Source organism: Furipterus horrens, unplaced genomic scaffold (genome assembly GCF_987537825.1).
Source record: "Furipterus horrens unplaced genomic scaffold, mFurHor1.1.pri manual_scaffold_3, whole genome shotgun sequence".
NCBI classification, from domain to species: Eukaryota; Metazoa; Chordata; class Mammalia; order Chiroptera; family Furipteridae; genus Furipterus; species Furipterus horrens.
The window spans coordinates 113,624,671-113,640,768 of NW_028327173.1; the positions used below are offsets into that span (position 1 = coordinate 113,624,671).

The window sequence follows — 16,098 nt, forward strand, 5'->3', positions numbered from 1 at the left end:
AGGAGATAGACAACCTAACAGATGCAGAATTAAAAACACTGGTGATAAAGATGCTCACAGGCTTGACAGATATGCTTGAGTATGGCAAACGCATAAGAGAAGAAGTGAAGGCTATGCTAAATGAAATGAAGTAAAATTCACACAAAACCAGTGGTGAAAGGAAGGAAACCGGGGTTCAAATCAATGATTTGGAACATAAGGAAGAAAAGAACAGTCAACCAGTACAGAATGAGGAAGCAAGAATTGAAAAAATTAGGAAAACTTCCCAAATTTTCAAAGGAGATGGACATACAGGTCCAGGAAGCACGGAGCGTCCCGGGCGAGCTGGGCCCAGAGGGGACCACACCAGGATGCATCATGACTGAGATGCCAAAGGTGAAAGATAAAGACAAGAGTCCTGGGGGCAGCAAGAGAGAGGCGGAGAGTTGTCTACAGGGGGGTGCCTATAGGACTATCAGCTGATTTCTCAGAGGATACTTTGCAGGCAGGAAGGGACTGGCAAGCAGCATTCAATGTGATGAAAAGCAGCCTACAACCAAGGATACTCTATCCAGCAAAGCTATCATTTGGAATACAAGGGCAGATGAAGTGCTTCCCAGACAAGGTGAAGCTAAAGGAGTTCATCATCACCAAGCCATTATTATATGAAATGTCAAAGGGACTAACTTAATAAAAAGAAGATCAAAACTATGAACACTAAAATGACAACAAACTCATAGCTATCAACAACTGAATCTAAAAAATAAAAACAAAATCCAACTAAGCAAACCAGAATAGGAACAGAATCATAGGTATGGGGATCATTTGGAGGATTAGCAGCTGGGAGGGGGAAGGGGGAGAAATGGGGAAATGGTGCAGGGACTAAGAAGCATAATTGGTTGGTACACAATAGACAGGGGGATGTTAAGAATAGTACAGGAATTGTTGAAGCCAAAGAACTTATGTGCAGGACCCATGGACATGAACTAAGGGGCTGGGATTGCTGGAGAGAAGGGTTATACTGGGCAGAGGGGAGCAAAGGGGAAAAAAATTGGAACTACTGTAACAACATAATCAATAAAATACATTAAAAAAAACTACCATAGCATTGTTTATATTTATAATTTCTCATTAAATTTTAATTGTTTAAAATTGCTATAATTTATTATTGATTAATTTTTCTGTTCAGAGAAGGAAAACTCTGATTCCAAAAAACCTCCGCTGCCTTGCGGCATACCTCTTCAGGGGAAAGGCTAGGGGAGTAAACCCCGACAGAAAATCCGGAGTCGGAGTCCCTAAGGCGGTTTGACGTTGTAGTCAACACCGGCAACTCCTGCGGCGCACCTGAAGCCAAGCTGTATTGACTCCGTCTTTCCCTTGGATCCTTCAGCTGCGAAGAGAGGGGGGGTCTGCTGCATGGGCAACAGCAGACCCTCCATATCACCCTGCCCAGGCTCTGTAGCTTCAGCTTCACTGGAGAGGACACTCCAGCGACATCGCAAGATGTCGATTCAACACGGGAGGAGACAGATACCGTGTCACTCCCGAGTCGGACTGCACAGCCATTCTCGGCGGTGCAGATAGACTCTTAAGAAGCTACACCATCGTCTCTCGAGACGGACGGCTGCCGACGAGAATTTTTCTGTTATATCCAAGATTGTTTTAGTCTGAGAAGAACTATTAACATAAATTAATGCTGTTTTGTTTTATTCATATATTTTGTTTTGTTATTCAGTTACAGTTTGCGACTATTGCAACTGCTTGAATAATACTGTCAAAGTTTTAAGTAGGCAAAAGGTGTTTTAGAGTCTTCTTACCCTTTGTTTACTGCCTTCCCCTGGCCTAAGGAAATAGTAACTTCTTACTTTCCCACTATGAAAGTCAGCTGTGAATCAAAATATTTCAGAAATCATTTACGCTAAGGTAAAAAGGACAGCTATACTAAAATTGCACTTCTTTGCAAATCTGCATTTTTAACGACCTAAGGCGGTGGAGTTTCAGTCACAATGAAATTCAGCTATTGACCCTTCTCTGCATTCCTGGAGGTTTATATGCTCCCTGAGCTATGCCAGTGTTGCTTACACACGTTTTAAGCTATGCTACCTGCATGGCGTGCCCATTCTGTCTCTGTTCTCCCTGGACTCATTGTCCTAGTCTCTGGCCATCACAACTTGTCATGTTGCAGTCAATTTGAAAGGCTTCATTTTGTACTTCACTTGAGCGAATCTCTCTCCCATTGAAGGATCTCATCAACAGCATGTTGTCCATGCTGCTTTACCTGCTGCCCACTTCAGAGCTGACCAAGTCTCTGTTAGCTGCCATAAAACTTTATTTATGGTCCTCTCTGAGGCATGTATTCTTTTCTGGCTTTATAGTCTCTAAGCACAGGTATGTGTGTCCTATTATGTGGTAATATCGAAGGTAGGGAGTGTTTTAGGACGTGAATAGGAGGGCCCCAAATGGAAGCAAGGCTGGCCATATATTCAGTTGTTAGCTGTGACTTTGAATTTCATCCTGCCTTTGGAACAGATGAGGGACTCAATGAGATAGGAGAAGTGAAAATTTTCTTCATAAGAATACCTTGGATTCCAGAGAGAACAAATGACATATTTCCCTCATCGATATATAACTATGGATGTGAAGGACACCCTTATAGTGAGAGGAAAGTCTTTTCGGTTTTAAGTTTTTTTTTTTTTTTTTTTCACATTTATTTTTCCAGGGAATCTCTGGAAACCTACAAAATGGGTAGAATCATGTTGAATTAGAACATGAAGTTTGTATTAGCTTTTCTTTTATGACCTTGGAGCTACCAAGATACAGACTAGAATAGTCTATTTTTTTCACTCTTCTCTAGAAGAGAGGGGTATAAAAATACCCAATGATTTTTAAATTCTCCTTATTCTAGGTTGAACAATCACTTGTGTCTAAGGTTGCCCACACTCTTCCCAGAAGCAGGCCCCTAAGACAGTTTCCTGAGAATCTGGTTTATTAGAATGGATCCTCAGGAGTGAGGAAATGGCACAGGGACAGGAAGGACCAGAAGTAAGGATGTGAAATCAGAATCCCATGGAAAAGGACCTTGAACTTAGTCCCTCAAGGAACTCTGGAGAGAGTGAAAATCATACTTAATAGCTGTCGCTCAGGGCGTGGAATTCATGTGTCCTCACTAAGGCCTGCCGCAGGCATGCGTCTCTTCTTCTGCCTGGCCACACTGAGCCCCTGCAGCCCGAGGCCGCTCTCCTCCTGGGAGCTGCAGGTGCTGCCTGTGGGGAGTGAAGCCCCTGGAGCCAGCGCACGGGGTGGTGAAGGAATCAGTACCTGTGTGGGGGTGTGGGGGGAGCAGTGGCCTTGTCTGTGACACCAAGCCACATTCCGACCCCAGGTTTCTGTTGAAAGACCTGGCCTAAGAGGGACATCTGAGAGAAACAATGTACTCCAAGTGCAATCAATAAGGAGATGCCTTGTCTGTCAAGAATTTACAAACAAAAACAAAATAAAAATGGCTAAAAGTCAGTCTGCTTTTTATTATCACCATGCATCAGTGATTCTGAATACTGTCACCGATAAAATATGTCAGCCCCCCTTCTTCCCCACCCCTACACCGTTTCTTGGTGTGGCCCTGCTCTGGCCCACTCTCAGGTAGTCAACTAGATAAAATTTAATCCCCCTCATGCTTAAAAAATAATATTTGGACAAAATTGATCTTTTTGTAATGTCAATCATTATCCCTATAGTTACAGATTATTTGGTGTTCCTTTTAAACCACATTAAAAAAAACAAGAAAATATTTTTCTGTATCTATGAAGTATATGTGTGATGGAGCCATCAGAGACTTACAGGGTGGGCAGCAGGGGGGAGGGGAATATTAACCTCACATTTCAATTCTTCCATTTCACAAATGTTTCTCAAAGAACTACTGAGTGCTGATCATTATGCACATTTTGTGATAAATGGTCATGTAAGTATAAATATGTGTAGGATACACATGCCCATCTGCCCTGGCTGGTTTGGCTCAGTGGATTGAGCGTCGGCCTGCGAGCTAAGTGTCGCTGGTTCGATCTTCCAGTCAGGGCACATCAGAGAAGGAAAACTCTGACTCCAAAAAACCTCCGCTGCCTTGCGGCATACCTCTTCAGGGGAAAGGCTAAGGGAGTAAACCCCGACAGAAAATCCGGAGCCGGAGTCCCTAAGGCGGTTTGACGTTGTAGTCAACACCGGCAACTCCTGCGGCGCACCTGAAGCCAAGCTGTATTGACTCCGTCTTTCCCTTGGGCCCTTCAGCTGCGAAGAGAGGGGGGGTCTGCTGCATGGGCAACAGCAGACCCTCCATATCACCCTGCCCAGGCTCTGTAGCTTCAGCTTCACTGGAGAGGACACTCCAGCGTCATCACAAGATGTCGATTCAACACGGGAGGAGACAGATACCGTGTCACTCCCGAGTTGGACTGCACAGCCATTCTTGGCGGTGCAGATAGACTCTTAAGAAGCTACACCATCGTCTCTCGAGACGGACGGCTGCCGACGACGACACATGCCCATAAAACATACATACACACATTGACTATGCACATACCTATGTGCACTGTAGTTCATTTCCTTATTTGACTGAAGTCACTGCTCTGTCTCTCGATATAGACTGCTATATTTATCTCCATCATACTGAACTCTGCTAAAGAAAGACTATTCTTGCCTTTGGAATAACTTTTCTTCCTTTTTTATTAACCAGAGAACTACTGCAGTTCATCTCAGCACCCAGAGCAAGACAAAAGGACCTAATTCATGACAGAAGCCTGATGCATAGTTAAATTCCACAAATTATTTGTTAGTGAGTCAGCCTATTTACCAAGATAATTCAACTTGCAAATTAGTCATGTAAAAAGATTTAGTTGGCTAAGATAAAGTAGGCACATTTGCCCTAAAAATAGACACACTATGCTTGTTCCTAAAGCTGCACAGTAGCGCCACACATAAGAGACTCAGTGAGGCAGAGAGAGACTTTTTTTTTTAACTTATCCAAGTGATCAGTTCCTTTCCCTGATAGAGCTTGGAACACATTGCCAAGCATTTTTGCCAGCTTTTTTACCCTGGAAAATAAAACATGGCCCATGCTAATGAATCAGGCACCAGCAGTAGCAGTTGGCCTGGTTCTTCTTTTGCTTTTTTGCATTGCTGACATTTCCTCCTTCCAGCTTGGGAGGTGCAGCTGCAGGGATTGAGCTGCAGCATATTTTTGGTTCTTGTCTCTTGAAAACACTATCCTGGAGCTAGAGGAGAGAAGTAGCCCCACTGGCTTATATACATGAGTGGAAGCTCTTTAGAGTCTGATTAGAAAATATTTGAAGTCCTTTGTAAAATGTAATGCATTGGGCTCTAAGGTTGGAATACAGTGCCCCCCTTTTGGACGCATCCATTGACATTTCTTTCAGGGTTGTGGCTGAATCTGAAGCTTGATGAACATCGGCGCCAACCATTCTTTCTAGAGAGAGACATTTGCTCTTGGTTGTCCTCCCATTGATTGCATCACTGCAAAAATCTTTCCTTCCTCTTGTCTTGGAAATGAGCTGAACTGTTTTCCCATTAGATTATTTTATTTCTAGGTTTTAAGTTTACAAGGTAGTAGGGAGTTAAATCAGTGCACAAACAGCGAATAACAAAGTACTATTAGTATATGGATAGGTTGTATCTGTCTCATCCACTGGTGTTTCTCAGTCACATCTTAAGGTAGAACAGAAATGTTAACAATTCAGTTAAGCGGTACTTCAGAATGATGCACTGGGAAATACACAGCCCCATGTGTATGTGACAAACTATAATGGGAGAAGGCTCTTGACTGAAAGACTGGCATTTTATGGAGAAGAACACTGTATGTAAGACATGACCTCAGGAAAATGTTGCCTTTATTAGAGCATTGATAGCATGACTGCTCAGAATAACCCAGTGCTAGAGCTCATTAATGAGACTTCTTCAGCAGATTACTCCTACTGTGGATATGCACGCATATTGCTGGACTGAAATGCCAAAATTGCCATGTGTTTTTCCAGCTGTGCTTCTTAAGAGATCAGCTGCAAAAAAAATTCTTATCATATTCTTAAATTACACAGATGGGCCCAGTTCCCTGATAACATTTGAAGGCTGATTTGTTTCAACAGCAACTTTCTGCCGTTTGTAGTCTCCACTTTGCCCAGTTCCTCCATTTGAGATGTGGTGAACCCATTCTTTCATATGCACAAACTATGGGTGTCTTTAATTACAGGGCAGAAAGAAATACTATAGCCACTAAAGAAATAGAGGCATAGTTATTGTCATCGAGCACCTTGCGGTCTTCCTACAGTGGCAACATATAGTTGAAAATTTGGAGGCATATTAGAAATATAAAAGAATACAAATAGTAAGTAATGTTTACTGAGATTTACTACAAGCTCTGAAATAGGCTGTGGTTAGGTGCATTATCACGTTCAGTCCTCTTGACCAGCGATTTTCTGCCAGTGTACCACAAGAATTTTTAAAACATGCAATACCTGACTATTTAGTCAGGGGCGCTGACTTCTTTTCCCCTAGATTGTTGAATAAAGAATGACAACAGCCAACACAATGATAACTGTCTGGTGTGAATCAAAATTATACTTTTTTGTCAGATTGGCAAAAAGTATATTTTTTGATGAGCTGCAGAGTTTTAGTAACTAGTTTATGTGTGCCATTATATAAAAAGGGTTGAAAATTGCCGCTCTAGTCCTAGTTGAGATATCTGAACCACAAAGTGATTAAATATCTTGCTTTATGTTTCCAGTGTTGGTGGTCCACATACTTACACACTCTTCAGTGTGCCCATATACCCATTAATCTGCCTTGGAATGAGGAGGATTTTTTCTGAGGCTATTCTAATAAAGGTGTAAGGTTAGAAGAATTGGAAAAAGGCACAATTCTAGGCAAAAATGATTAAGTAATATGTCCAGTCTTTAAAGCAGTTTTCCATGTGGTGGTGAGTGCACATGAAACATCTATCATGACACTCTGTGATTAACACTAGAAAATGGGAAGGGTCTTGGTAGGGGTCTCTGTGCATGACCACATGATACACAGAGAGCACACAAAAACAATGGTAGATCCTGCTCTTCTGCCAGCAGTGAACTTGGATCGAGGATCAGATCCCAAGCCAGTGTTTTCCTCAGTAAATCAATTGGCTGGAGGAAGCTTTCTATGGCTTCCCTGGAAACCTGATATATTATAGGAAAATATGTTGGGTTGACCCAGAAAGTATCGCACATTCTAACAGGTGAATGTGTTCATTTTCCTGCTTTTCTCCTCCTCACTCTACCTATGAACTCCATGTGCGTTCCCCTTTATATCAATACTATATATAAATTTATATATAGAATTATACATATATTTATATAATTAGATTATATGATATTATACAGGGTGGGGCAAAAGTAGGTTACAGTTGTTCATATGGAAAATAATACAATAATTAATAAATAATAATACAAGAATAAACTGTTTCAAACACAACTGTAAGCCTACTGTTGCCGCACACTGTATGTACTATATATTATATAGTACAATATATACTATATTATAAATAATATTATATAAGCTAGGAACCTCTAGGAATAGGAAGTAAAAACTGTTTTCTATAGGGTTGAGGGTTGTTAAAATATTTTCACTAATGTGTAATTTTAAAACGCACTTTCTTCTGAGAGTTAAAAAAAATGTTCATTTTAGTGCAGTTTTATATACTATTCTGAGCCACTATATATATGTGTGTGTGTGTGTGTGTGTGTGTGTGTGAATATGTGTGTTTGTGTATGTATTAACATAATGTTTGACTTAGGGATGAGCTGAAAAATAGCATAGAGATTTCTCATATGCCCTCCACGCACCTTCCCCTGAGGCCAACATCTTACATAGCCACAGAATAATTGCCAAAACTGACATTAACTATTTTACAATACTAAATTAACAAAAGTATAGAATTTATAAAGATGTTACCGTTTATAAAAAATAATGACCTTTTTTCTGTTTCAGGATTCGATCCAAGATCCCACATTGAATTTGGTTATTATATCTCCGTAATCTCCTCCACTCTGTGATTTTCACTTGTCTTTCATAGTCTTGGTACATTCCAAAGTTACTGGTCATTCTTTTTTTGTAAATATCTCTCAATTTGTGTTTGTCTGATGTATTCTCATTAGATGTAAAGTTATCCATTATTGGAAGATTACCAGAGATGATGTGTCCTTTTCATCACCCACAGTCCTTGGTTCATGGCCCCATCCTCCATCTTTAAAACCAGCAAAGGTTTATCAAGTCTTTTTCGCATTGCATCACTCTGATTTCTTCCTCAATTTTTAAGGACCTTTGTGAGTACATTGGTCACTACCAATATACGTAATCCAGATAATCTCCCTATTTTAAGGTCAGCTGATTAGAAACTTTGATTTCATTTGCAACCTTAATTCCCTCTGCCATGTAAAATAATACATGGGCAGATATTGTGGATTAAGACTTGGACAACTTTGGGAGGACATTATTCTGACTACTGCATAAAGTATTTTTTGAGATATCCTGTTTCTGCCTATTAATTCTGCACACTAAATTTTTGCTCACTAATTTAACTTCCATCAAAGAACCTGACCTATGGTAATATAAAGATAATTTTTAAATTATCTCATTTCTTCTACATTTACACATTGAAGTTTTTATTTAAGTTATTTTTATTTAAGAAATGTTATTTCTCCCTTATTTAGCTATTTATATGTATATACAGTAATTGTGGATATTAATTTAATTCGTTGGGGTATAATCTAATACTATTATTATTTATTTTGTTGGTGAAAATGTAAATTGGATCTTTGGAATTAATTTCAGGTTGGCTAGCTACTATTTGACATATAGAGGATAGCTCCCTACCCTTTTTCTTTTGGACATACTTTGTTTCTTTGAATACTTTCTTACTTTCTGGTACCACAAGATGATTTAGGTATAAAGTCCCTTTAATGGAATTATAGTTATCCTTGACCTGTGAAATATGAACATTTTCACAAATAAAAAAATAGGACATAAAATTATTTTTTATAAAGGCCGTAGATTAATATTTTGGAAAAAACATTTCTTTGAAAAAGCATCCAATAATAGTCGTCGGCAGCTGTCCGTCTCGAGAGACGATGGTGTAGCTTCTTAAGTGTCTATCTGCATCCAATAATAGTAGGCTAGTGAATTTCAGGTTACTTTAAAACTACGTAATACTTTCTTTTAAAATGTTACTAAATTTGATTGTTTCTAGATTGGCGGTATTTAAATAAATTTGCTCAATCTTAAAACATAAACTTCCTATAGCTGCCATAATACTATCATTGAAAATATAATAAAATGATCTAAAGGGCAATTTCTTTCTTTCTTTCTTTCTTTCTTTCTTTCTTTCTTTCTTTCTTTCTTTCTTTCTTTCTTTCTTTCTTTCTTCTTTTCTTTCTTTCTTTCTCTCTTTTTCTTTTCTGCATTTTAAATAATGGCTTGAATGTGTTCTTGAAGACAAGGAGAAAATAATATGTGCTACTTCCCCAAAAGCCTGAAACTGATGAGAATACAGACAAGGATTTCAGGTAATTGATATGATTTTTTATTATAAAATAACAAGAAAGAACTGAGAGATGTAGGTAAAGGGAGGTGAAGGATTGCCATAATTTCCAGATGTTAGAGTTTACAGATGCTATGTTTTTGTGCTATTCTAAATAATCCTAGCACTCACCAATTTGATTAAGGAAAAAGAAGTCTTTGAACCAGGTTCTCCCTGTCAGTTTAGTATTATTCATCCAGTATAAATTTGAACACACAGTCTTGTTCTCTGAAGTCTTCTTTTCTTTTTGCAACATTCACAGTGGGAGTAAGAGTTAACTTCAACTGAGTAATTGTCACTAGGCAAGGTGGTGGGAGCCAAGAGACAGAAAAGCAGAACCATTTTTTCCCCTGGGATTTTTTATGTGATGCCAGATACTTCCTAAAGTGGTGAATTTGTTTCAATCGTCTAGCAATTCTTTCTCTCATAAAAAGTGCCAATGGGCAATGTGTTAGGGGAAGCTTCACACAATTTTGCTAAACATTTGATTCAGTGCAGACTGTGTGAGAGATGTTCTTCTCATTATTAAGAGATCTGTCGTTGGAACATGCCAAGATTAAAATTTATCAGGCAGTTAGTCTAGATCTATGGATTAGCTGCACCTATGAAAGAAATAAACTGGTACTAAACTCCTAAGAAAGATAAATTATTCCTTGATTTTGCTAAAGCATTTTCATTGATCTTGCCATTTTTCTGTCCTTTTTTTGAATCACTATTTTAATTTGATGAGCAATTCACAGAGAAACTTTCCTAGAGACACTCCATAGAAAATATATCATTCTCTTTGTATGCAACTTCAAACTCAATACATAATTGAGAACTGGGGAGAAAAATTTAAAGAACATTTTTTCTCATTTTGTTGTCTGTATTACTTACGAGTAAGGATAATTAATCTGGAGAATACCATAGCAGTATCACTCAGTCATTCTCACAGTTGAAAAGATTAATGTGCAGTTCAACAGTTTAATTGTGTTTCACTGAAATTGTTGTTATGGATTGTTTCAAGGTTGCAATGAGGTATTTTATACTTACGTTAGTGAAGTACAGATGTTTTCATGATGAATTATCTATCATTCAGTCTGCCACAAAATAAGGGTAGCCTGGTTAGTCTATACAAAGACTAATTTTCAGAATCAAGTTGAATATTTGGAATGTGCTGCTATTTTAAACTGAAAAATTTCACTTTAAAAAGAATATAGTTTTCAAGAATTTGAATCCAAAACTCTTGTTAATATATCTTTTGTATTCTAACATATAATTATCATCTGTCAAACTCAAATAATAGATCCTGCTAGGACAGCTTTCCTAAGCTTTTTCCTGTTATGATTCCTGTTCATGCATTATGTCTCATGCAGAGTTTTTTAGTGAAATATCAAATCACCCAGGTGACTCAGTCCCCCTACAGCCCAGATTTGACACCTTGGGACTTCTGGCTTTTCCCCAAACTAAAATCACCTTTGAAAGGGAAGAAATTTCAGACCATCAGTGAGAATCAGGAAAATATGATGAGGCAGCTGATGGCAATTGGGAGAACTGTGTGAGGTCCCAAGTTGCCTACTTTGAAAGGGACTGAGGTGTCATTGTCCTATTCACAAAGTTTCTTGTATCTTGTATCTTCCTCAATAAACTTCTATATTTTTCATATTACACAGACCGTGTATATTCATACAACTGGTAGCACAGTAGGTTTGTTTACACCAGCACAACAACAAACACATAAGTACTGTGTTACTCTATGATGTTATGACAGTTACAATGTCACTAGGGAATAGGAATTTTCCAGCTCCATTATAATTTTATGTAAACACTGTCATACATATGCCCATCATTGTCCAGACTTTATGCTGCACATAGCTGCAAATACATAAGCATTAAAGAGTTAATCAGAGATTTCAAATAAAAACGTAGGCAACTGTAACTCATTCATCTTTGGGTAACCAATTCACAATGTTAAGTTCTTGTTTTTAATAGACTTTATTTTTTTAGAGTAATTTTCAGTTGAAGAAAAATTGAGTGGAAGGTACAAAATGTCATTTTAAATCATCTGGTTTAAAGTAGGGAGAGGGATCATGTAAATTTTTCTAAATTTAGTGATAAAAATTCTTAAAAGTCATTTAAATCTTCTCAAAGGTTCTAAATAATCATAGGATTAGTGTGTGTGTGTGTGTGTGTGTGTGTGTGTATTATATATCCTGTTGCCTAGCATATAGAACAAACTCATTAAATATTATATTTTGTTATTTTGGAACTTATTTGGAGGTAACTTCAAGCCCTGGCTTTACTACTACTAATTATCTCTTGAATACATTTGATCATATTTCAATTGTTACCTGGGTTGCTGTTTTTTCTCTCTGCATAACTGAAGATTTCTGGAGGTGACAATATCACATTATTACAAAAATAAGACATTTTTTACTATGTAAATTTTAGAAACTTCATGGTGAAAATATAGTAAGTTAAAAATAAGCAGAGATTTAGTAACAGGATATTCAGATTTGTCTACATTACATTTTTCCATTTTAATGGCAATTTATAATACATATCAGTAAGCTAAAGGCTCTGAAATTCTAGCAATAAAGAAATCTCATCATACTTACCTGATGCAGCTTTTCCAACAGATGCAACTGACACCACCATTTTAAATGGCTTTGTTAACCTCCTGAAGCATTATTATTTCAAGAAACAAAGTTAGGAAGATTTGAATGTAGGTAGCCCATTATTTATATCAATATTTTTATCCAATGATGATTAACATAAGCAATCAACTCTTGAAAGAAATGTACATTTAGGTTTAAGTACTCTAAATAATTTGATCAAGTTACTTTAAATAATTTGGTCAAAGTATGGGTGCTAGTGCTTGTGTCTATCTCTGACTTTTTATACTAAGATTTTATGGGATAATTGGATTTCATATGGGCATGTTTAGCTCATGGCGTTATGGTAAAAAATAATTAAAAATCTGTGACACAAGATACAAATGTATTCGTTCTCCAGAGTTAAACATATTATTTTTTTATTTTTCTATTTATTTTGTATTGGTTTCATGTGTACAGCATAGTGGTTAGACAATCACATACTTTACAAAGTGTTCCCCTTGATATTTTCAGTACCCACCTGCCACCGTATAGAGTTATTACCATGTCATTGACTCTATTCCCTATGCTGTGCTCTTACATCCCCATGGCTATTCTGTATCTACTGATGTGTACTTCTTAACCCCTTTACCCTTTTCACCAAGTCCCCAACCCATTCCCTCTGGCAACTACCAGTCTGCTCTGTGTCTGAGTCTTAAACAGATATTCTTTTAAAAATATATTTTATTAATTTATTTATTAGAGAGAAGGGAAGGAAGGGAGAAAAAGAAAGAGAGATTCATTTGTCAGTTGACTTTTCGCACGCCCCCAGCTGGGACCTGGTGCACACCCAGGCACGTGCCCTGACTGGGAATCAAACGGACGACCTTTCGCTTTTTGGACATGGCCAACCCACTGAGCCACACCAGTCAGGGCTTAAACAGATATTCTTGAACTAATTTCCATTTGAGATGATTGAGGAATTTCACACTTACTAAGAGGATCACAGCTCTGCCCAAAAGTTGTCCAGCAGTTGAAATGTGTCATATTGTGCCTCATATGTATCTGCCAAATCAGATTTATAAATCTTTGAGATAAGAATCTTCACTCCTCTTCTAAAGACAGTATCTACAAATATTCACAATGGTCCAGCATTTGACGTACCATCGGGGGCTGCCCTGTAATACAGCCTCTAACAAATCTAGGCTGTCCCGAACCCCCGGTAATGGAATTGTTGAGCTTTATACCAGAAAAGCACCAAAATCTGCAGGTGGCGTATACCCAGGCTGACTTCGAGGTGTTCATGCAGCGTGACCCAGAGTTCTAATGAGGTTGTCTAAACTGAAAACATGTCAGCAGGGCCTAGGGTCGACCCATGTGTCTGTGGCAGGATCATACATGTTTTCCTTATTGAGGAGCAGAAAGTAATCACGAAAATGTGGAAGGCAGAAACACAGACTCAGAAAGCTAAATAAAACGAAGTTTTTGAGTAACAAAAACAATTAAAAGGCTAAAAATTCTATACATTCAACTTTTTTAACATGTACTTTCTGGTTCTTATTTTTTCTCCATCATAGGTAGAATACACCATTTTCTTTCCACAGTGTACTTAGCTGAAAACACACACTGAAAGAATGATGGGATCTCAGTCTGCCAGTGTGTTTCTGTTCATTTACATGAACAATAGCCTTATGGGCTACCTGACACTCTGTGTCCTTTTGAAAAAAAGTATGCTGTCTCAGATGAGGAAGTTGGAAAGAAAGAAAATGTAAATGTAAATAATACTTTGATAATTGCTCTCTCAGTCTTGATGTCACTAATAAATGCAACATAGTTTTTTAAAAAATTATATTCTGAATAATTGGTTTTTGAAGGAAACTCTAGATTAGAATGATTACCCTTATTTTATTTTGTTGTATGACCTAAGTAAATGCAAATTCAATTTTGAAGATCAGTGATTATTGTAGAAGTCGTGTGCAGATCAGGACCCAGGATTAGTACAATTTAATTCATTCATTTCTTCCGTATTTAATGGGCACCTACAATGTGACGGGAGCTGGGCCACACCCAATGACACAGAGATAAAGAGGAATGACCTATGTTCTATGCTGTCAGCGAGCCGCTGTCATGGTGACATAAAGAAGGCAGGCACTGAGTTACTAATTATAAATATAATTGCCTTTTCAGAAGACAAAGGGCAAGTTGTGTACAGAGCATAGAAACTTGTAGAACAAAAGTGTCTGAAGAGAAATATTAATTTGAGTAATTATAAAGTCATCACACCACAATAAAAAGCGTTTTCATTAAAAACGTTTTGATAATATTAGACACCAGCAGAGTTGCCCTCCTGGGAAACAGAGGTATCTCTCTAATGCTACTTGGTTTCTTCGTCAGGAATGTTTTCTGGAAACACTTAAGTACTGATTAAGAAAGCAAGTGACATTTCACCTGATTGAAATTTTTAGAAGGCTACTTTGTAACTCCTTAAAGTAAATGCATAGGAAAATAGAGGAAGCAAGAATACTTAAATAATTTAGAATCACTTTAAAATAATGCACTATAAAATAATCAGCTTGACTATTACCAGTTTTGAAGTAAGTAGCCTAATGTCTTAATCTTAATTCCCTAAAGCTTTATAAAAACCTAACTCAGAGCTGAAGAGACATTCGAAGTTATTCACTAGGGGAAATTAGAAATTCTGAATTCAGGACAGCGGGGAACTGTAGTGTTGGGCTGACGCTGCCATTTGCATTGTTATTCCCTGGAAATGGAGTAAAGCAGTAGACTTGAATTGTAAGCACAGTGAGAAACATGAAATCATCTTTTTTTTAATTCAAAGCAGACACAGCATTCTCTGCTATTTAAGTCTCTCATCTAGTTGTGAAGAAAACAAATGCATGTGCTAATTCAGGAAAGAATCACAGAGCATAGCCTGAGATACAGTCAATGAAACAGTTATCAGGGACTTCTGAAGACTTGCATGTGTTTGAGAATTATGGTGGACATGTCTGAAATTAGTGTACATATCCATGATTATTATTCTCAAAATAATTTTGTACCTTTGCTAAATAAAAACAACATAAGGTAAAATATGTCTTAAAAGATAAAATGCCTTTCATCTCAAGGAAGAGTCATGACATTAAAAAATCACTTGGCCCTGACTGGTGTGGCTCAGTGGATTGGGAGTCGGTTTGCTAACCAAAAGGTCATCAGTTCATTCCCAGTCAGGGCACATGCCTGGGATGCAGACCTGGTTCCCAGTTGGAGGCATGCAAGAAGCAACCAACCGATCAATGTTTCTCTTTGTTTCTCTTGCACATCAATATTTCTCTCCCTCTCTTTCTCCCTCCCTCCACCTCTCACTAAAAATAAATAAATAAAATCTTTAAAACAAAAGTCACTTTGCTGGCAAGGAAAAAAAAAAAGAAAGAAAGAAAAAGAAATCTTTGGCAGTGAGATTATTGTTAAAATCATCTATTTTAGGAAACAACCATTTAAGAACAACTTATCAATTATTGAATAGATGACCTTTGTTATTCCTGCCAAATGATTCTGTTTTTCTGATGTTTTTAATTCTGACCAAAGTTTAACTGTCACAGTAGTACTCAGAAACAGACAGTCTTGAAAATATTAAACATTGCTCATTAATTTGCTGGTTGTATATGTTTATGCCACTGGGACTACTATTGTTGCCCTTTAATTTGTTTCAAAAACGGACGACAAAACACTGCATTTCATAGAACTGAGATTATTTGTAGGATTATGAAATTCTGTCTTTTGAATTTGAAGCTTTTCAATTGACTTTTCAGTTGCAAAGTTAACATATGATCTATGCTTTGATCGAATGGTTTTTACCAATTGTAGACTATTTCTGTGAAGTCAAAGGAGGTAGGATATATTCTCAGTGTGCCCATCCAAATTTTCATATTTATT

General features: G+C 37.6%; 1 protein-coding gene and 1 pseudogene across 1 annotated transcript in view; both read left to right on the forward strand.

The window, feature by feature from the left end:
• Positions 1 to 16,098, forward strand: part of MDGA2 (MAM domain containing glycosylphosphatidylinositol anchor 2) — an 849,851-nt gene that overhangs the window by 224,980 nt on the left and 608,773 nt on the right. The gene's annotated exons all lie outside the window — the stretch shown is intronic.
• LOC150015771 (large ribosomal subunit protein eL34 pseudogene) lies at positions 13,309 to 13,640 on the forward strand (annotated as a pseudogene).